General features: G+C 40.8%; 1 long non-coding RNA gene across 1 annotated transcript; it reads left to right on the forward strand.

The window, feature by feature from the left end:
* Positions 1-16456: 16456 nt before the first annotated feature.
* On the forward strand, positions 16457-17339 carry LOC140531081 (uncharacterized). Its single transcript, XR_011976265.1, has 3 exons — positions 16457-16606; positions 16875-17005; positions 17113-17339. It is a non-coding gene; the product is annotated as an uncharacterized lncRNA (long non-coding RNA).
* The last annotated feature ends 1364 nt before the right edge of the window (positions 17340-18703 follow it).

The raw sequence follows: 18703 nt of genomic DNA on the forward strand, positions 1-18703 counted from the left end.
AAGTCATGAAAAAAAGCAGAGTTTTAAAATTTGCTTCTAGATACAGTAGGAAGCTATTGGTGTTTATGGAGTAAGAGTTAGTCACCAGGGTGATCTAAGGGCACATCACCTCAGACACAAGATTACTACATGCATCTATGATACCAAATGTGCCCATTTGTGCCCACTGACTAGTGCCCACTGATTAATGACTTATGGGCTCCCAAAAACATGGCTAAAGATGTCAGTTACGCGTCCTCCTCCCACTCATTTGGACATTTCTAGCCATTTCATCTGGGTTTCCCTTCTTTAGTGTTTTACTCCTTTGAATTCCCCAAAGAACATCAAACGCCTTAATGTCTGCCACATTTGTCAGGCAGCAAGAAGGCTGGGTAGTGGGTGCCACTACTGCAAAACTTTAAGATTTTCTTCCACTTACTTTCCTCAGTTATGATCAGGAATTCAAAATCATAATTTCTGAAATCACTTTCCTCACCTTATCTGTGCCCGACCCTAGTAAGCCCTTAATCAAAGCTAATTGGGGGCTGATGGACAGATCTGAGGAAGAGGAGGAGGATGATCTGGTATAGGGGCAACCCTGGCCAAATCTAATCAGTCTAACTGTATGACTGAGGCACCCTATTGCATGCAGACTCTTGGGGAAACACCGGATGGATCCATCTCTCTAAGTGGAGTGGGGGCTGAGCCATGACTTCACAGGTTGTCTACAAGAAACTCTGACTAGGGAGGGAAAGGGAGCTCTGCCCACAAAGTGGGCAAAGCCCCAAATTTTGGCATCTAGCTCTGCCAGAGAGCACTGCGCCCTCTGGCATTGATTGGTGCATAGGACAGGTAGGGAGAGTTCTAGATTGCCAGATATCATATAACCTGATGTTTGCTTGTTGAATAGAATTAGATACAGAGCATGATATCTTCTGGAATAACAAATGTAAAAATGTCAGCTTCTTAAGGGTAGGGAGCTTTAAAAATTTTGTTTATTGCACCCCCATGTAGAGATATAATACAATATAATACCCCTTATATTATATGTAGTATACATATAGAATGGTTATATATTATGTAATGCACAATAGAATTCCTTGAACGTATAACACTTTTGTTGAGTTATTTTTCAGTAGTGTCCAATTCTTTATGACCCCATTTTGGGGTTTTCTTGACAGAGATACTGGAGTGATTTGCCAGTTCCTTTTCTAGCTCATTTTACTGATAAGGAAACTGAGGCAAACAGGGTTAGAGAACTTGTCCAGGTTCACACAGCTAGTAAGTGTCTGAGGTCAGATTTGAACTCACTGAGATTAGTCTTCCTGACTCCAGGCCCAGAGCTCTGTGCACTATGGTGCCCCCTAGCAGCTCCCACATATACTACAGCATGTTAATAAGAACTTGATAAATTGAATTGAATACTTAGTAAGAAGGGTGAAATTCTATCATCCTAAAGTCTGCTCTAATGAAGTGAATTGGCAGAGGCTGTTAGCACCAAACAGCTTCTGCTGTGAACACTGACAGTTTAGCCCAGATAATTAAGGGAGAAACCTCCATTAAATGTGTCCTAACGGGCCTTTTAAATATCTCTGCCTTACGGAGAGCAAACAACGAAATTTGGGTCTTACCAAAAAAATTAAAAATCTTCTCATTAAAATTCAGTGAGAATTTCACTAAGTCAGTGAGTTCTGAACCTTTTTTGTGTTCTGGATCCCTTTGACAGTCAGTCTGATGAGGCCTTTGAACCCCTACAACTCTCAAGTGCATAAAATAAAATACAAAGAAAATCCATTATACAGATATGCAATTATCAATATTGTTTTTAAATGGCAATTTTTGGCTTGGTTATTGCACTTCCTGATAGCTTTATGAACCACTCCTTATAAGAAGAGATCAATCATCATGGACAGACTTGTTCATCAAAGACAACAATGCTGTAATCAGAGAGCTATGTGAAGGTTCCAAGAACATTTCAGAGACCAAGTTGGGCTTTTAGAGCATATCCATCCCCTCCATCTCCTTCCCAAACAGGGCTGTTCTATTTGTAATGGAGTCACCAGATTGCCTTATCTATTTCAAGTCATCTTAATAGTAAGAAGCAAAGGTATAGGCAGGCCCAACTCCCATAGGGCTTATGTTTCCAAGGTTTTTTTAATTGGTTGGTCAGTTAGGAGCACAGGATTCATTTTCCCATGAAGGGTGCTTTGGTTCCAGGGTCTGTTCACAAGATCTATTTAAACCATAATGGCCAGACTTTTTCTGATGTATTAATCAATTATACTGATTTCCCCTCTTCCTTTTTTTCTTTTTCCTTTTATCTTTAAATATACTATTTATTATATGGGATAGCTTGAGAGGGGGAGGAAAGAGTGCTAGAAAAATATGGTAACAAAATAAATCATATGTATCACGTGTATCATAAAATACATTAATAAAATTTATTTTAAAAAGAATGCCATCCTAATATGGAAATGTTTTATGCACATGTATAATCTATATCAAATTATTTGCCTTCTCAAGGAGGGAGAAAGAGGGGGAGAGAATATGGAACTTAAAAATTATAAAATGAGAATGTTAAAAATTGTTTTTATATAATAATTGAGAATAAATAAAAGTAATCCTTTTTTTAAAAAAATGCCATTTATGGGATATTAGGTTTGAAGCTAGATGTGCCCAAGGTCACACAGGAACTGACAAGCAGCTGAAATTCAAAACCTGGTCCTCTAGCCTTAAATCCTGTGCTCTTTACTGTATCTCTAGTGTTTGCAAGGGGTTCAGAACCTGGAACGTCTTGAGCCCTTCGGGGCCCAATCCTGGAGTTGCTCTGAGTCATGAGCCTCTGCAGCCCTGGCCTGTCTAAACTCTAGCCCTTCTGAGTCAAGTGCTCCTCTCAGCCCCACAGGGACTCCCATGACCCCAGAGCTCTGAACTCTGAGTCTTAGTGAGTGCTGGGCGCCTGTGGTCTCTGGGGGTCTCTGAGTCAGCTCAGAAACTTGAAGCCCCTCTGAGTTCTGAGCCCTTCAAATTCTACCAGAGCCTTAAGCCCCCTCCTAGGCCAGAGGCCAGACTGGAATAAGTGTATCTTAGAGTTGGAGGTTGTCAACTGAGACTGCCTTCTACATCATCACCATTGTTTGTCCTCACTGGACACCCCCAAGGAGGGCCTGTTCCATGGTGGGCCAGCTCAGAGAAATAAGCAGGTATTAGGGTAAAGTAGAAAGAGCATTGCAACTCTGGGGACCTGCATTCTAATCTTGACTGACATTTAGTTCCTGTGTAACCTTGGCTAAGTGACTTAACTTCCCTGGGGGCCTCAGTTTCCTACTATGTGAAATGGGTGGGTGGTGATAGTTAGATCTGATGATTTCAAGGTCCCTTTTAGTTCCAAATCTACAACTCTCAATTTTGCCTTATGTTCAGCTGAAGTCTCAGTGTAACTCTCTGTGGTTCCCATCCAGTAAGTGGTCTTAGTCAGAAGGTGGTTAATTCCATTGCTAATTGACAGCCCCCTTAAATGAAATTATCCAGGCTACACATCTCCTGGGCGCTTCTGCATCTGAGCCTTGTGTGGCTGCCTTCTCTCAGAATCCTCATCACCTTCCTCTTTGGGCTCTGAGCTCTGATGTCTTTCCTAGAAGGTAGTGCCCACACTGAGCCTGTGGGACACGACAGGACATAGAAGCACAGGTCTGTCTGCTGCCTTGCTCTGCACACCTGCCTTCCTCCTCTAAAACCAAATTACTGAGTTTTTTCCTTTCCACATCAGATTGGCTCTTAGAAGGTCTGAAATCCCTTAAGATCCCTAGGTCTTTATATGAGTTCTTTGCTCCAATCCTGAGCTCCCTCGCTGCAGCTTTCCTATGACCAGCCATAGGGTTCGAGACATGAGGAATTTATTTGCAATTCCTGAGGCAGATGTGAAGAAAAGATAAGCAAGAAACTTGCAGGGCGGTCTCTGGTGGAATGCCCAAGTGATCTATCTTTGGCCTGCATCTCTTCAACCTTTCTTTTTAATCTGTGAAAGTCAGTGTGATATAGTGGATAGACCACGGGACCTGGAGTCAGAAAGACCTAGGTAGGAACCCATTGGTGCTAAAAGGGAAGACAGGTACAGCCAGCTCTGCCCCCAGTTTAAATCAATTCAATCCATTTTGTGCAAGGCTCTGGCCACATAAACAGGCAGGCCAGAAATCACGTGGGTCACTCTACCAGGGGAAATATAAAGCTTATACACATCAGTAAATGCTAGATATTCCTAGTCCTTAAAATAATCGAAACTTAAGTGAAGGGAGGCACTAAGAAAGGGCTGGGGATGGGGACGGACTCAGAAAAGAGGGTGACACTGAGTGGGGCTAGGAAGGAAGCAACAGGAGGAGAGGGAGTCTGAGTTTTCATAGAGTGGGAATGGGGGTGGGGAATCGGGGAGCTGAGTATTAAGAGTTCCACTGAATCCGAACCTAGAAAGGTCTAAGAACAGAATAAATAACCTGAGGGTTCAATTTACTGCTCCTATTATAAATGGCTCCAATTACCAAGTTGTTTATCTGTTATCCCCCAGAGAAAATCCCTCTAGGTAGAAAACGACCTCCAAAGAGACACCTGGACACCAGGAAAGAACCGTGATCCTCCTCTGTGAGAATTCCCCATGCCTTCTGCCCTTTGGCAGAGTCGTGGCCCTTGATTATTTATTAAAATACGTTGTATTGATGCCATTTATTTTTATACCAGAGTCGTTTCTGGCTATGCTCCCCGCCCCCCCATCCTAAGGACCCTTACCTCCATCCCTCAGCCCCCTGACAACAAAAGAAAGCCAATCTACCAAATGCTACAAAGGGACCCTGGACACGACATTCCATATTCATCTGCTTGACTTGACTGGGATTTGCAATTGCTCAGATTCTGGAATTCCACATCCTTCTGGTGTCCTTTTCATTGGTGTTATAGCAGTTGGTGTCTGAATTCTTCTTGATTCACTCTAAAGCTGATTTTTCTGAATTCTTGACTGCTGTTTCATTACACTCTTAATTCATAATTTGTTCAGCTATGCCTTAATGAAGGGGCACCTACTTGTTTCTCCCAGTTTGTCTGCCCCGGAAAGAATTGGTTCTATTAGGGCTTTATTTCAGAGTTTGCCTTGGTCTTTCCTGTTTCGATTCAGCACTGGGAATGGATACAGTGTCTTTCTTCTCCCCCACCTTTCTCCTTTTCTTTAGAAATCTGTGAATTTAACGGCTGGTCAGTAGTTGACTCAACCTGTTAACTCAAACAAAGGCTATCTTGGCCCTCCTGGGTCTGTAAAGAGAAGTTGACTTATTATATAATTTTGAAGGATGCAAAGGGGCAGTTAAGTGACACAGTGGACAGAGAACTGGGCTTGGCATCAGGAAGACCTGGATTCAAATTCAACTTCCGTCACATCCTAGCCATGTGACTCTGGGCAAGTCACTAAAAACCTGTTTGCCTCAGTTACCTCAATTGTAATATACTGATACTAATAGCATTTCCCTCCCAGAGTTATAAGGAATAAGAAGATAATATTTGTAAAGCACTTAGCACAGTGCTTGACACATAGTAGTCACTTAATAAGTGCTTATTCCCCTGTCCCCATTTGTCCCTGGTTTTGTTGTCCTTTCCATTTACATTGTTACAGTTGTATATGTTACTTTCTTTCCTCTGTTTATTTCACTTAGGTGAAATTTACGAGCCTTCCCATGATTCTCTGCATTCTTCACACTCAGCATTTCTCAAATGGAAGTAATATCCCATTAAATTAATGTATACAAACTTGCTTAGCCATTCTCCAGTCAATGGGTAACTACTATATTTCTTCTTTTGTGCAACAATGTACTAAAAAAGTTGGATGAATATGGTGAGCTTTTTTTTTAATCTATGTCCTCCCTGGGATGTATGCCAGCAATGGGATCTCATGGGTCAAAGAGTTGGACATCTTAGTCACCTTTTTAGCATAATTCTAAATAGCCTGACCAGTTCAACAAATGTGCCAACAAATGTATCAGTGAGCTGAAACTGGATGCCAAACAGTAACCATAGATGACATCTACATAGTCATTAATGTTTGCAAAACACTGTTTAACTATTATCTCCAAAACATTCCTAGGAAGGAAGGCTGTCATGATCCCCATTTTATAGACGAGGAAATTGTGGCAAACAGAGATTAAGGGATTTGTGCTGGGTCACACAGCAAGTAAATGTCTAAAACTGTATTTGATCTGAGGTTTTCTTACTCCAGGTCCAGTACTCTATCTACTTGGACACCTAGCTACCTCTGAAGGGAGAGGAGTATGAGAAGGCATCTCTTTTGCCTTTGTAGAAGTGAGGTCTATAGATGTGGAACGTTGCATATATAATCAACTTTTTTCAATGTGTTAGTTTTGATAAACATTTTTCTATTTTTAAATCCTTTAATAGTCATGATAGCTAATTTTATATAACACATTAACATTTAAAATGCACTTTGCAAATATGTCAGAACAACATTGAGAGGTAGGGGCTATGATCCCCATTTTACGGATGAGGAAGCCAAGGCAGACAGAGGTGAAATGACTCACCCAGTGTCCTACGTAGTAAGCATGTGAGGCTCTTCCTCACTCTAAATCTAACACTATCTACTTTGCTACCACCCCCAGGACTCTGGTGGGGAAGAGGAAGGATACCTTGGGAAAGGTAAGTATATAAAGAGAACACCTGGAAGCTGGATAATCTTGAGACAATCAGAGAAATATCCGGTTAATTTGTGTCATGGGTGAGTCTGAATGGCTTCCCTCAGAAGTCAAGTTTTGGTTTCAATTTTAGTAAGGAGTTATAATTGTTGGATAATAATAACAGCAGTTATTTAGAAAGTGCTCCAGAATTTGGAAGGGCTTTATACACATTAGATAATCTGGTCTTCCTGGCTGTCCCTGAGGTAGCTGCCATTATTGAAGAACCTGAGGCATCAAGAGATTAAGAGATTTCTACCAGGACTTAAAGCTAATAGGTAAAGTGAGGGTGGGTACAACTATTATCATCACCCCTATTTCTAGATGGGTGGCTAGGTGGCGCCATAGTGCATAGAACACTGGGTCTGTAGTCAGGAAGACCTGAGTTCCAATGTGGCCTCAGACCAGATATTTGTGGACTGTGTGATCCTGGGCAGGTCACTTAACCCTATTTGTCTCAGTTTCCTCATCTGTCAAATGAACTGGAGAAGGAAATGGCAAACCTCTCCATTATCTTTGCCAAGAAAACCTCAAATGGAGTCGAGTCAGACACAACTGAACAAGACTTTATAAATAGGAAACTGAGGTTCAGGAACTTAAGATGCTCACAAAGCTAAGTAGTGCCTAGGTTGGGGTTTGAACATCCTGATTCCATGTGATGCACTCTATTCTTTGCCACTACCTCAGATTCTCAGAAGATTAAAGATCTAGGACTGTCGGGACCTTTAGAAACCATCTAGAGTTTAGACCAAGGAGGAAAAGGAGGTCCAGAGAGGTTGAGACATCTGACAGTCACACACAGAGCTAATGATTGCAGAATCTGAATTCAAATTCATGTCCTGTGACTCCAGGATTGACACTCTTTCCAGTAAATCCCATTGCCTCAGTTAACATTTCTCTTGATTGGCACATTTTTTCATTTCTTTGGTTTCACTCCCTGTTTAAAGGGAGTGAAACTTTTTAATGAAAATGATTGATTCATTTCTGGTAATTTTTACTTATGATCCTTTATTTTGGAACAGAAGACAGTGACTAAGCTGGATTCCAGGAGAGTTTTCCCCAAGGCAACTCCCTGGGGAATGAGTGTTTGAATCTCCCAGTAAAGGAAAAGGGAGTCAACATTCCAACCTAAGGAATTCAAGATGCCATCTTCAGATTTGCAACAGGTTGGGATTCCTATTCTCACTTAGTCCCAGATTCCTTCCTTCACTTCACTGATTTGAATTTAAGGATCTTTCTTCTTCATTTTCTAAGTCTAACCTCCTTCTTACCCACCACCCCCAAGGATGATGAGGGACATTGAAATACTAGTGGATATCATAAGCATCCCTCCTGGGAATTTGTTATTGTTTTCTGACTCTTAGCCAAATTAACTTCTGTAGTATCACGACTCTGCCCTGTGATTCACAGAATCAAAAATTTAGAACTAGGAAGACCCTTAGAAACCATCAAGTCTAACCTTTTTCCTGATAGATATGTATCTATCTATCCATCCATCCACTCATTTATTCGTTCACTCATTTGTTTATCCATTCATTTATTTATCTGTTCATTCATTCATTCATTCATTTACTTATTTATTTATTTATCCATTTGCTTGTTTATTTTGCAGATGAGGGACCTCAGGCTGGGAAGAGCTCAGTGACTTCTCCAGGGTCAACCACTTAGTAGGTATCTGAGGTTGGATTTGAGCTTAGATCTGTCTTGACTCCTGACCCCAACATTCTACTGGTACCTAATAGGCCAAAGTGTACAGGGAAGGAGATGTTTATGACTGCCAAATAGGGAAACATGCATTTTATAAGTGCCAAGCACTGTGTTAAGTGCTCCACAAATATTCTCCCATTTTTTGATCTTGCAGGTGCTATTATTATCCAGTTGAAGAAACTGAGGTGGACAGAAGTGAAGTGACTTGCTTCAGGACAGGTTTTTTTCTTACAACCATAAAGGATAGATAAGCAAAACCAGGTAAACCAATCCCTGGAGTCCAGCGGAAGATGCCAAGTGTACCTCTCCAAGAGGAGGGAAAAGTAAGAACTATAATTTAAGAGAGAGGGATTTCAGGAAATTTAAAATAATTTTCATTTAAAGAAAAGTTCGTAGATAACATTTATCTCCTATCTTCCTGATTTTGCTCTGTGGCAAAAAGTGGCATCTCTCGAGCCTGGGAATGCCCTCCCTTATTCACCTCTCTGTTTTTCAGAATCCCCAATTCCCTTTAAGTTTGAGGTCATGAGCCACTTTTTCCATAAAGCCTTTGCTGGTACCCTTAGTTAACAGAGACTTCTCTCCTCCCCTCCCCTCACCCCGAAGCATTTTACATTTATTGCTTTTGTGTATGTTGTAATGCACTTAGGTATGAGAGTGCTGTTTCCTTTAAGAGAATGTAAACTCCTTGGGGATAGGGACAGTTTCTATTTTTTTCTTTGTGGACCCAGAGTCTAGCCCAGTTCCAGGCACATAGGACGTGCTTAATAAATATCGGTTGATAGACTGATTTATTATTATAATACTTTGATCCCCTCTTATAATGAAGAAAAACGCTTCAACAAAACCCAGTCTTCTGACAGGGCATCCCTCATTCCTAATCTGAATCTCCCAGCAGGGGAGGGAGGTGTATTTTGTTCCCTAGGCAGGTGATCAAGACTATTCATTTTTAAGGTAATTTTTTTTTCGTCCGAGGAAAGCAGCTCCAGGGCCACCCACGACTGGTTCCATCTGGTTCTGCATTAACACCCAGGCAAAGTGAATTATAGGCTGGATGAATGAATGAATGAGAATAAATGACAAAGATGCAGGTGAGCCAGCCTTTGGAAAAGGACAGACTGTGATTAACGCTTGCTTCCTGATGCCTTTAACAATTAAATGTTGCTTGGATTGATGGTAACTGAAGCTGAGGGCTGCCTTTGCAAAATTCATTTTCTGTCCCTAGGAGGCATGTCTAAAACTGTGCTCCCTAGATAGTTAAATTTTAAGACATTCCACAATCTCATTAGCTCGATGCTACCAGGTAATGATGAAGTGGGGTTAATCAAACACACCATGGAAACAAGATAATCGTTTCAAGACTTTGGTCCAGGCATCCATCCTTTGAGAAGCAAGAAGGAAAGAAAAGAGAAAGGCCAAAAAATAAAAAAGACAAGCAAGGATTCCTCACAAGTAGGAAGCATTTTTCCTTCCCATAATCCTCCAGTATCAATCCTTCTCTGCAAGAATCCCTTGAGATAGGAAATAGACATTAAAACAGAATTTCATAACTCACATGCCCTTAATTGAATGTTATGAGTATAGTATAGTAGAAAGAACTGACTTTGGAGTCAATGGACCTAGTTTCAAATTCAGCCTTTGTAACCTTTGTAACCTCAGGCAAGGCACTGAGCTTTTCTGGGGTTCATTTTCCTCGTTTGTAAAACAGGGGGTTGAATTAGATGGCCTCTGAGGTCCCTTCTGGCACTAAATCTATGATCCTTGTGAACTGAGGAGCCTCTTTAGGACAAACCAACGGAGGCTCTTCTCCCACCTAACTTGCTCCTGAAGAGGAGAACAGAGTCCCAAGATGGGACTGGCCAAGGCTCTGGAACTCTGAATATGCAACTGTCAGATGTGAAACTGACACCTCCAAGCCTCTATGCTTCCATTATTCCAATGGTTTTGGAAAGAACTTTTGCTATCATGTGTTGCAACTCTCCATTCTTCTTAACGAGAGGACACTGAGCACATTTTCTCCTTTCTCTGAGATATCAAAGTCATGAGAAAACCACATTGGCACTGAAGAGATTAAGGAGTGATGGGGGACCCCAAAATACCGACAGTCCGGGTTGTGCTCGAATGAATTCGACTCAAGCCTTCTTAAAGCCAAAGAAAACAAAGTTTATTAAAGATTCGCCTAATTGGGTTGCCTCTTAAGGAGCCTAAGCATTTGTGACGCTTGTATTCACAAGCGGGCCAGACATAATCTCAGCTAGACAGAGTCTGAGCTGGATTGAATCTGAGCGCCTTCATGGATGCAGGATGGACCTTAAATACAGAAAAGATTATGGGAGGGATCTGGGGGGTAGTCTGGTAGTCCAGGGTGATGGGAGGAGGGGTTTAGGAAGGGTCTTGAGGAGAATCAACAAACATCAGACTAGGGGGTGCCTAGGTGGGAAGCAGGTAGGGCAATCAAGAGATAACAGACAATGGTCACAGATTTGAGTATGAAAAGCCAATTTAAGTGAGGAGATTCCAGGGGAGCTCAAGGAAGTTTCCAGAGTCTGAACCTCATCAGCACTGGGGCTTCTTGTCAGTTTTTTTCTCTTTCCTTCATGTCAAGCTGTCAACTGTCACTTATGGTGAGACAGGATTTCCCTCCCAACATGAACACCCTCCTTCTGGCTAGGTCCTTAGAACCCTCCCGAGAATGCGGGATAAGTAAGCTCCGATTTCTCTAATGCTGCCATATGCCTCTTAGTTACCATATCCAGGGGCCTTATTTTTTGCCTTTCTTATCCTTGACCTTTTTGTGGCTTCTGCTCCTTAATAGCCACACTCCCTCTTTCTCGATATTCTCTTGGGGCGGCTAAGTAGTGCAGCGGATAGCATATTGGACTGGGAATTAAGAAGACCTGAGTTCAAATGCCACATGAGACACTTAGCTGTTTACTCTGAACTACTCATTTAATATCTGAGTCTCAATTTCTCTCTTTAAAAAGTGAAGATGATAATAGCACCTAACTCCCAGAGTTATTGTGAGAATCCAAAGATGTAAAACATTCTACAAACCTTAAATATATAAATGCTGGCTGTTTTATGATTCTTCTTCTTTTTCTGGGACACCACCTTTCCTGGTTCTTTCCCAGACTTTCTAACTCCTCCTCCCCTGCCTCATCTGACCCCTCTGGGAAGGTATTCCCCACGGTTCTGTCCTTGGTGCTCCGCTGGGGCAATGGTGTGCCATTTTATTATTCCTACTTCACCCACTTGGTACAGAGTGTGTGTGTGTGTGTGTGTGTGTGTGTGTGTGTGTGTGTGTGTGTGTGTGTGTGTGTGTGTACGTGGGTGCAAACATGGTTCACCTGTATGTATGGGAGGAGAAGAGACATACTGGGTATTGGGGAATATACCCAGTCTGATTGGCCATAATCACTAACATCTCATGGGCTTTTTAGAGGAGGGAGGAGGTGTGGGTTTTTTTAAATTACCTTTTAAAAAATCATACACACACACACACACATATTTAATCTTCTCTGATTGCCACACAGCATGGCTCTTGGTACTAGGTGGGGTCTGAGGAGGAAAGGGCTCAGGGGTGGTGTGGTCATAAACTGGTGGTCTAGGACCTCTGGACAGCTACAAAAGAAATAAAAGATAGGGCTCTGCTTGGGAGAAGGTTACAGACACACAGAAATTTCCAACCCCACACCCCCAATTCAACCCAAATACAGGTACAGCCAAATCCTGCTTTTCAAAATTTATAGTTTCATGGATCCAATAATAGCTTAGAGTTAGGAGCACTTGGGTTCAGATCGTGCCTCTGACACTTAATCTGTGTGATTCTGGGTTAGCCATTAACCTCTCTGAGTCTCTGTTTCATCATCTATAAAATGCGTGTGCAAACATTGGTGAGCTATAGAAATGTCAATTTCTTTTACCTAACACTGTCTAATTAATATCTTGGGATCAATTCTCTGCAACTTTTTCTTTCTTCAGGAGAGGAGACCTGCTCCCAGGTTAGGTAAGGGAAGAGAAGGCAGGGATAGGAGAGAAAGAATTTAGGATGGGGCAGAAGGGAGAAGCAGATGACTCTGAACTCTTATTTTATGATATAAAAGTTTGAGGTCAACTGATCTTCTTTCTCCACTTCCAGTCAGGGTTGCGCCTTCTATGTGAGTCTATTTCCTCATATGTCAAATGAGGGAGCTGGACCCAGAGATCTCTAATCTCCTTTGCAGTGCGATGATCATAGCTTCTAAAAAACCCAACCTCACTTGGCATGATGATGTCCCTGGGTAATCCCTGCTGAGGCTGGTGGATTATCTAAACTCAGGTCTGAGCTATAGTAGGCCCAAAGCCAATATGGAGTCTTATCCAAATCTAGCACTAATATGTCAAGTCTCTAGGAGGGTAGTGAGCACCAGGTTGCCTAAGCAGGGGAGAAATGGGGCAGATCAAAGCCCACAGGATGTTTTACATCCCCCCCAAGAAAACACAGTGAAATCCAGGGGTGGCTGCTGAATTACCAGACTGGGAAATTGGGAGACTTAGTCTCCAAACTGCTGTAGAAGCAGCAGTAACACCAACCACCACCACCTCCATCCATCACAACTCAAACCCTAAATGTGCTTCTCCATGTGGCCAGTGGTGAGAAGGAGGCTTCAGAAATAGAGCCAGGCTTCTAATGCAAGAGAGACAAGTCAGAGGATGATACTTCTTTTCAAAGTAAACTCTAGCACAAAACACTGCAGGGCACCTTCAGAGAAAGATTAAATATTTTCCTGATTGTTAGAGCGGTACAGATGGTGTTCAGTATCACATGGCATCCATGTCAATAATTTAAATCAATCAATCTTTTTTAAAAAATTAATTTATTTGTTTTCAGTTTTCTACAATCATTTCCAAATATCCCTCTTTTTTCCTTTTCCCTCCCCACGCCTTCCCTGAGACTGCATGCAATCTTATATAGGTTCTACACATGCATTCTTATTAAATACATTTTCACCTTAGTCATGTTGCATAGAAGAATTAAAATGAATGGGAGAAACCATGAAAACAAAACAAAACATAACACAAGAGAAAATGGTCTGCTTCATTCTGCCATCCAATTCCATAGTTCTTTCTCAGGATGTGGAAGGGATTTTGCTTCAAGAGTCCTTTGGGAATTTTTTAGGTCCTTGCATTGCTGTGAAGAGCTAAGTCTAGCAGCAAAATTCCGCACATACTGTGGTTGTTGCTGAGTACAAAGTTCTCCTGGTTCTGCTCCTTTCACTCAGCATCAGTTCATATAGGTCTTTCCAGGCCTCTCTGAAGTCTTCCTGTTCCTCACTTCTTTTTTTTTTTTATTATTTTTTTAATGTTTAACAATCTCTGCCATACAATTGCGATTTTATCCCTCCCCACCCACCCCCCTTTACCTCCCTCCCTCCCCACGACTGCATACAATTCTGTATAGATTCTACATATACTTTCCTATTGAGTATATTTTCACTATAGTCATGCTATGTAGTCAGACTAAGATAAATGAAAGAATCCGTATAACAAATCAGAACATGATACACAAACAGGTACACATACACAAACATGATCTGCTACATTATGTGAGTGACTTCCATATTTCTCTCTCTGAGTGTGGAAGGCATTTTGCCTTGAGGTCCACCATTGGGATTTTTTTTTTTTTCAGAAGTTCTTGTGTTATTACAAAAATCTAAGTCTACCAGAAAAAACTCTCACACACTGTGGTTGTTGCTGTGCATAAAGTTCTCCTGGTTCTGCTCCTTTCACTCAGCATCAGGTCATATAAGTCCTTCCAGGCCTCTCTGAAGTCTTCTTGTTCATCATTTCTTATGGCACAATAGTACTCCATTACATTCATATACCATAATTTATTCAGCCATTCCCCAATTGATGGACATCCCCCTGACTTCCAGTTTTTGGCAACTACATAGAGTGCTGCTATAAATATTTTTGTACATGTGGGACCCTTTCCCATTTTTATGATCTCTTGGGGATATAGTCCTAGTAGCGATATTGCTGGGTCAAAGGGTATGCACATTTTTGTAGCCCTTTGGGCATAGTTCCAAATTGCTCTCCAGAATGGTTGGATGCGCTCACAGCTCCACCAACAATGAATTAGTGTTCCAACTCTCCCACATCCTCTCCAGCATTTATCATTTTCTTGTTCTGTCATGTTTGCCAATCTTATAGGTGTGATGTGGTACCTCAGAGTTGTTTTGATTTGCATCTCTCTAACCAATAGTGATTTAGAGCATTTTTTCATATGATTATAGATAGCTTTAATTTCTTCCTCTGAAAATTGCCTGTTCATATCCTTTGACCATTTATCAATTGGGGAATGACTTGTATGATTATACATTTGGGTCAGTTCTCTATATATTCTAGAAATGAGACCTTTATCCCTGAGCTTAGCTGTAAAAATTTTTTCCCAATTTACTACATCCCTCCGAATTTTGGTTGCATTGGGTTTGGTTGTGCAAAAACTTCTCAGTTTAATGTAATCAAAGTTATCCATTTTGCATTTCATAATGCATTCTATCTCTCCTTTAGTAAAGAATTCTTCCCTTCTCCATAGATCTGATAAATACACTATTCCTTGCTTCTCCAGTTTATTCATGGTATCAATCTTTATACCTAAATCATGTACCCATTTGGACTTTATTCTTGTGTACGGTGTCAGGTATGGGTCTATGCCTAATTTCCGCCACACTGTTATCCAGTTTTCCCAGCAATTTTTATCAAACAATGAGTTCTTATCCCAGAAGCTGGGGTCCTTGGGTTTATCAAACAGAAGGTTGCTATATTCCTTGCCTACTGCATCTTGAGTGCCAAGTCTATTCCACTTGTCTACCTCTCTGTTTCTTAGCCAATACCAAGTGGTTTTGATAATTGCTGCTTTATAGTACAGTTTAAGGTCTGGTAGCGCTAGGCCACCTTCCCAGGCATTTCTTTTCATTAGTCCCTTTGATATTCTGGACCTTTTGTTTTTCCAAATGAATTTTGATATTATTTTATCCAGCTCTAGAAAGTAGTTGTCTGATAGTTTAATTGGTATGGCACTACCTGTTCCTCACTTCTTATAGCACAATAGTATTCCATTACGTTCATATACTACAACTTGTTCAGCCATTCCCCAGTTGATGGGCATCCCTTTGATTTCCAGTTCTTGGTCACCACAAAGAGAGATGCTATAAATATTTATGTATATGTGGGACCCTTTCCTATTTCAATCAATCTTTGTTAAGCTCCTTCCTGGGCCAGGCACCATGCCTAGTGTTGGGAATATAAAAAGAAACCAAAGACAGTCCCTGCCCCCAAGGAGCTTATAATTTAACGTGACTCATTTCCTTCAGATTTATCTTATTGGGGTGCAATGGCAGGAACACTCATTTTGTCATCGAGGAATTTGTATTGGCCACTTCTTACCTACTGTTTATGACTGTGGACCCATCGATTCACTTAATCCTGCAGGTCCTCCATCTATCCATGAATAAAACGAAGAGGATGAATGTCAGTGGTTCTATGGGCCTGTAAAGCTATTTTAAGGGACCCTAAGGACCATAGATTTAGAGCTGAAAGGGACCTCAGAGGCAATGAAGTCCAATTCCCCTCATTTTATAGGTGAAGAAACTGAGGGAGTCAGAGGTTAAGTGACTTGTTCAGCTTGCATAGCTATTAAGGCTAAATTTGAAATCAGGTCTTCTCGACTCTGCAGCAGCTAGGGGGCGCAATGAATAGAGTGCAGCCCTAGAGTCAGGAAGACTCTTCCTGAGTACAAATCTGGTCTCAGACACTTAGTAGCTGTATGACCCTGGACAAGTCACTTCACCCTATTTCCTTCAGTTTCTTCATCTATAAAATGAGCTGGAGAAGGAAACGGTAAATGACTCCAGCACCTTTGCCAAGAAAACCCCTAACAGGGGTCACAAAGAGTTGGATACAACTGAAAAATAACTTTGTGACTCTGGTCCTATGCTCTAACCATGATACCACTGGAAGGGACACTAGAGGTCATTAAGTCCAACCCTTTAATTTTACAGATGAGGAAACTGAGGATGAGAGGGCAAAAGTGACTCACCCAGGGTCCCAAAACTAACAAGTATCTGAGGAAGGATTTGAACACCATTGTTCTTAAATTCAAATTCTATCTGCCTCCAGGTCTACTTAAGTGATCCATCTGTCCTTGTGCACATCAAGTAAGTACTGACCCAATCTTTATTTAATTCTCCTCTCCTTACATGTAAAATTGGGGGTGGAGGGAGATCTGTGAAATTTGAGGAGAATCTTTTTATTGGAAAAGGTTGTGGACCTCTAGGGCTGAGGTGCCTTTCAACTGTTAATAAGTATGTGTCAACATAATACTTTGGATAAGAAGAAAGAAAACATTCCATTGTCCAGCAATGGGTGAAAAACTTTTGGAATGTGTTGTATGGGATTTCTGAGCAGTTCCACTACTTGATTCAGATGTATAAGAAGAAGAGCCATTCCCCAAAGAATAAATGGGCTAGCAACAGCACTGTAAGAAGACTTAAGAATTCTTGATTAACTCAATGAGGAGCCATGATGAAGAATGCTACCCACCTCCTAATAAAGAGGTGAGGGACTAAAATACAGAGTGAGGACATGGACAAGATGGGAGTTTATTTTTCTTGATTATTCTTATTGTTACAAGGGTTCCTTTTTTCTTACTTATTTCTTTCAGGAGTGGCAGTTGGAGGGAGGAAAAAAAATGCTTGATAATTGAAAAAATAAACTGGAAAAAGAGGAGTTCCCCATTTTTAAAATCCAGAGAGATCTCACTGGTCTTAGCAGAGATAATTACCAAAGTCATCTGGGAAACTTTCAGTATCTTAATCCTGAAAGGTGAAACAGGAATCTTTTGTTTTGCCCAAGACCACAGGCAAGTTTTCAAATGTTAATGATTATCTAATGTTGCATTTTTCCTTCAACTTTTATGAATAAAATAGAAATACTGTCATGCCATATATTTGGAATTATCTTAAATGTTCCCTACTCCCTCCATTTTTTAGATATTTTCTTAAAGATTTGGTCATTTAAAAAATATTTTACAAAGTTTTCTACTTCTTGGACCAAGTTGCTTATTCTGTTCCTAATCCTTTCTTCCATAACTCTTATTTCTTTTCCAGTTTTTCCTTTAGTGCTCTCATTTCATTTTAACTTTTTTTTTTTTTTAAAGATCTTGCTTTATCTCTTCCAGAAATTCTAGTTGAACTTGTGTCTAAGCTGTGTTTTCCTTTGAGGCTTTGCTTGTAGATATTTTGTAGCCATTCTCTTTTTAGGTTTGTGTCTTTCATGTCCCTGTCACTATAACTGCTCCTCATGGTGGGCTTCTTTTTGTATGTTATTCATGCTTCTAGCCTACTTCTTGGCTTCAGACTATTTGTTAGAGCCAGGCTCTATGCACTTCTGGAGGGAATATCTGGTCTAATGTTCTATCTTCTTGGGTTAGTTCTGTTATAGAAGGACTTTCTTTTTGGGTATGACTTGGAATAGGAAGCTACTGAGCTTCCTTCTAGTCTAAAGTTCTATAATTTTGTGACTATATCCCAAAGAAGTTACTGATAAGCAAGAAAATATATGTACACACATTCATAGTAGTATTATTTGTGATAAAAACAAAAAAACCACTGGAAACAAAAAATGGTTGGTGCATGGCTGAACAAATTATGCCTATGGCATTTCAATGTGATGAAATATTATGGGCCAAAAGGAATGGTAACCATGAAGAGTTCAGAGAAACCTGGGATGATGCTTGAACTGATTCAGAGTGAAGAAAGCAGAGTTGGCAGAATAATGGATGTGGTGACTTCAACAAAGGAAAGGAAATCAACATGAAGAGGCAACAAAATTCTGGCCACTTACAAACTTAGTGTCAAGACCTTACTGTTTGAGTTACAAAGTAGATTTTTTCTTTGTGGAATATGCTTAGTATCGAGATTTCTTTGAGAGTTTGTTAGGACATATTGACTGTGTCCAGACAAAAGGCAACATATAAAAAAAGTACAATAGCAACGCATTTCTTACCAACATCCTTTGCGTTCAAGGAGATGCCCAAGACCTTAGACCATATATTTGTCTCCTTGAGGGAAGGAAGTATTTTATTTGTGCTTATGTATCACTGTGCTAGCACAGGTGCTTAGATTCCATTCAATTAACATTTGGTAAGTGCCTCTTATGTTTCTGGCACCGTGCTAAGCACTGGTGATACAAAAAGAGGCAAAAGACAGTGTCAGCCCTCAAGGAGTTTACAATCTAATGGGAAGAGAGGTCAC

The sequence above is a fragment of the Notamacropus eugenii genome, chromosome 3 (genome assembly GCF_028372415.1).
Source record: "Notamacropus eugenii isolate mMacEug1 chromosome 3, mMacEug1.pri_v2, whole genome shotgun sequence".
In the NCBI taxonomy this organism is placed as follows: Eukaryota; Metazoa; Chordata; class Mammalia; order Diprotodontia; family Macropodidae; genus Notamacropus; species Notamacropus eugenii.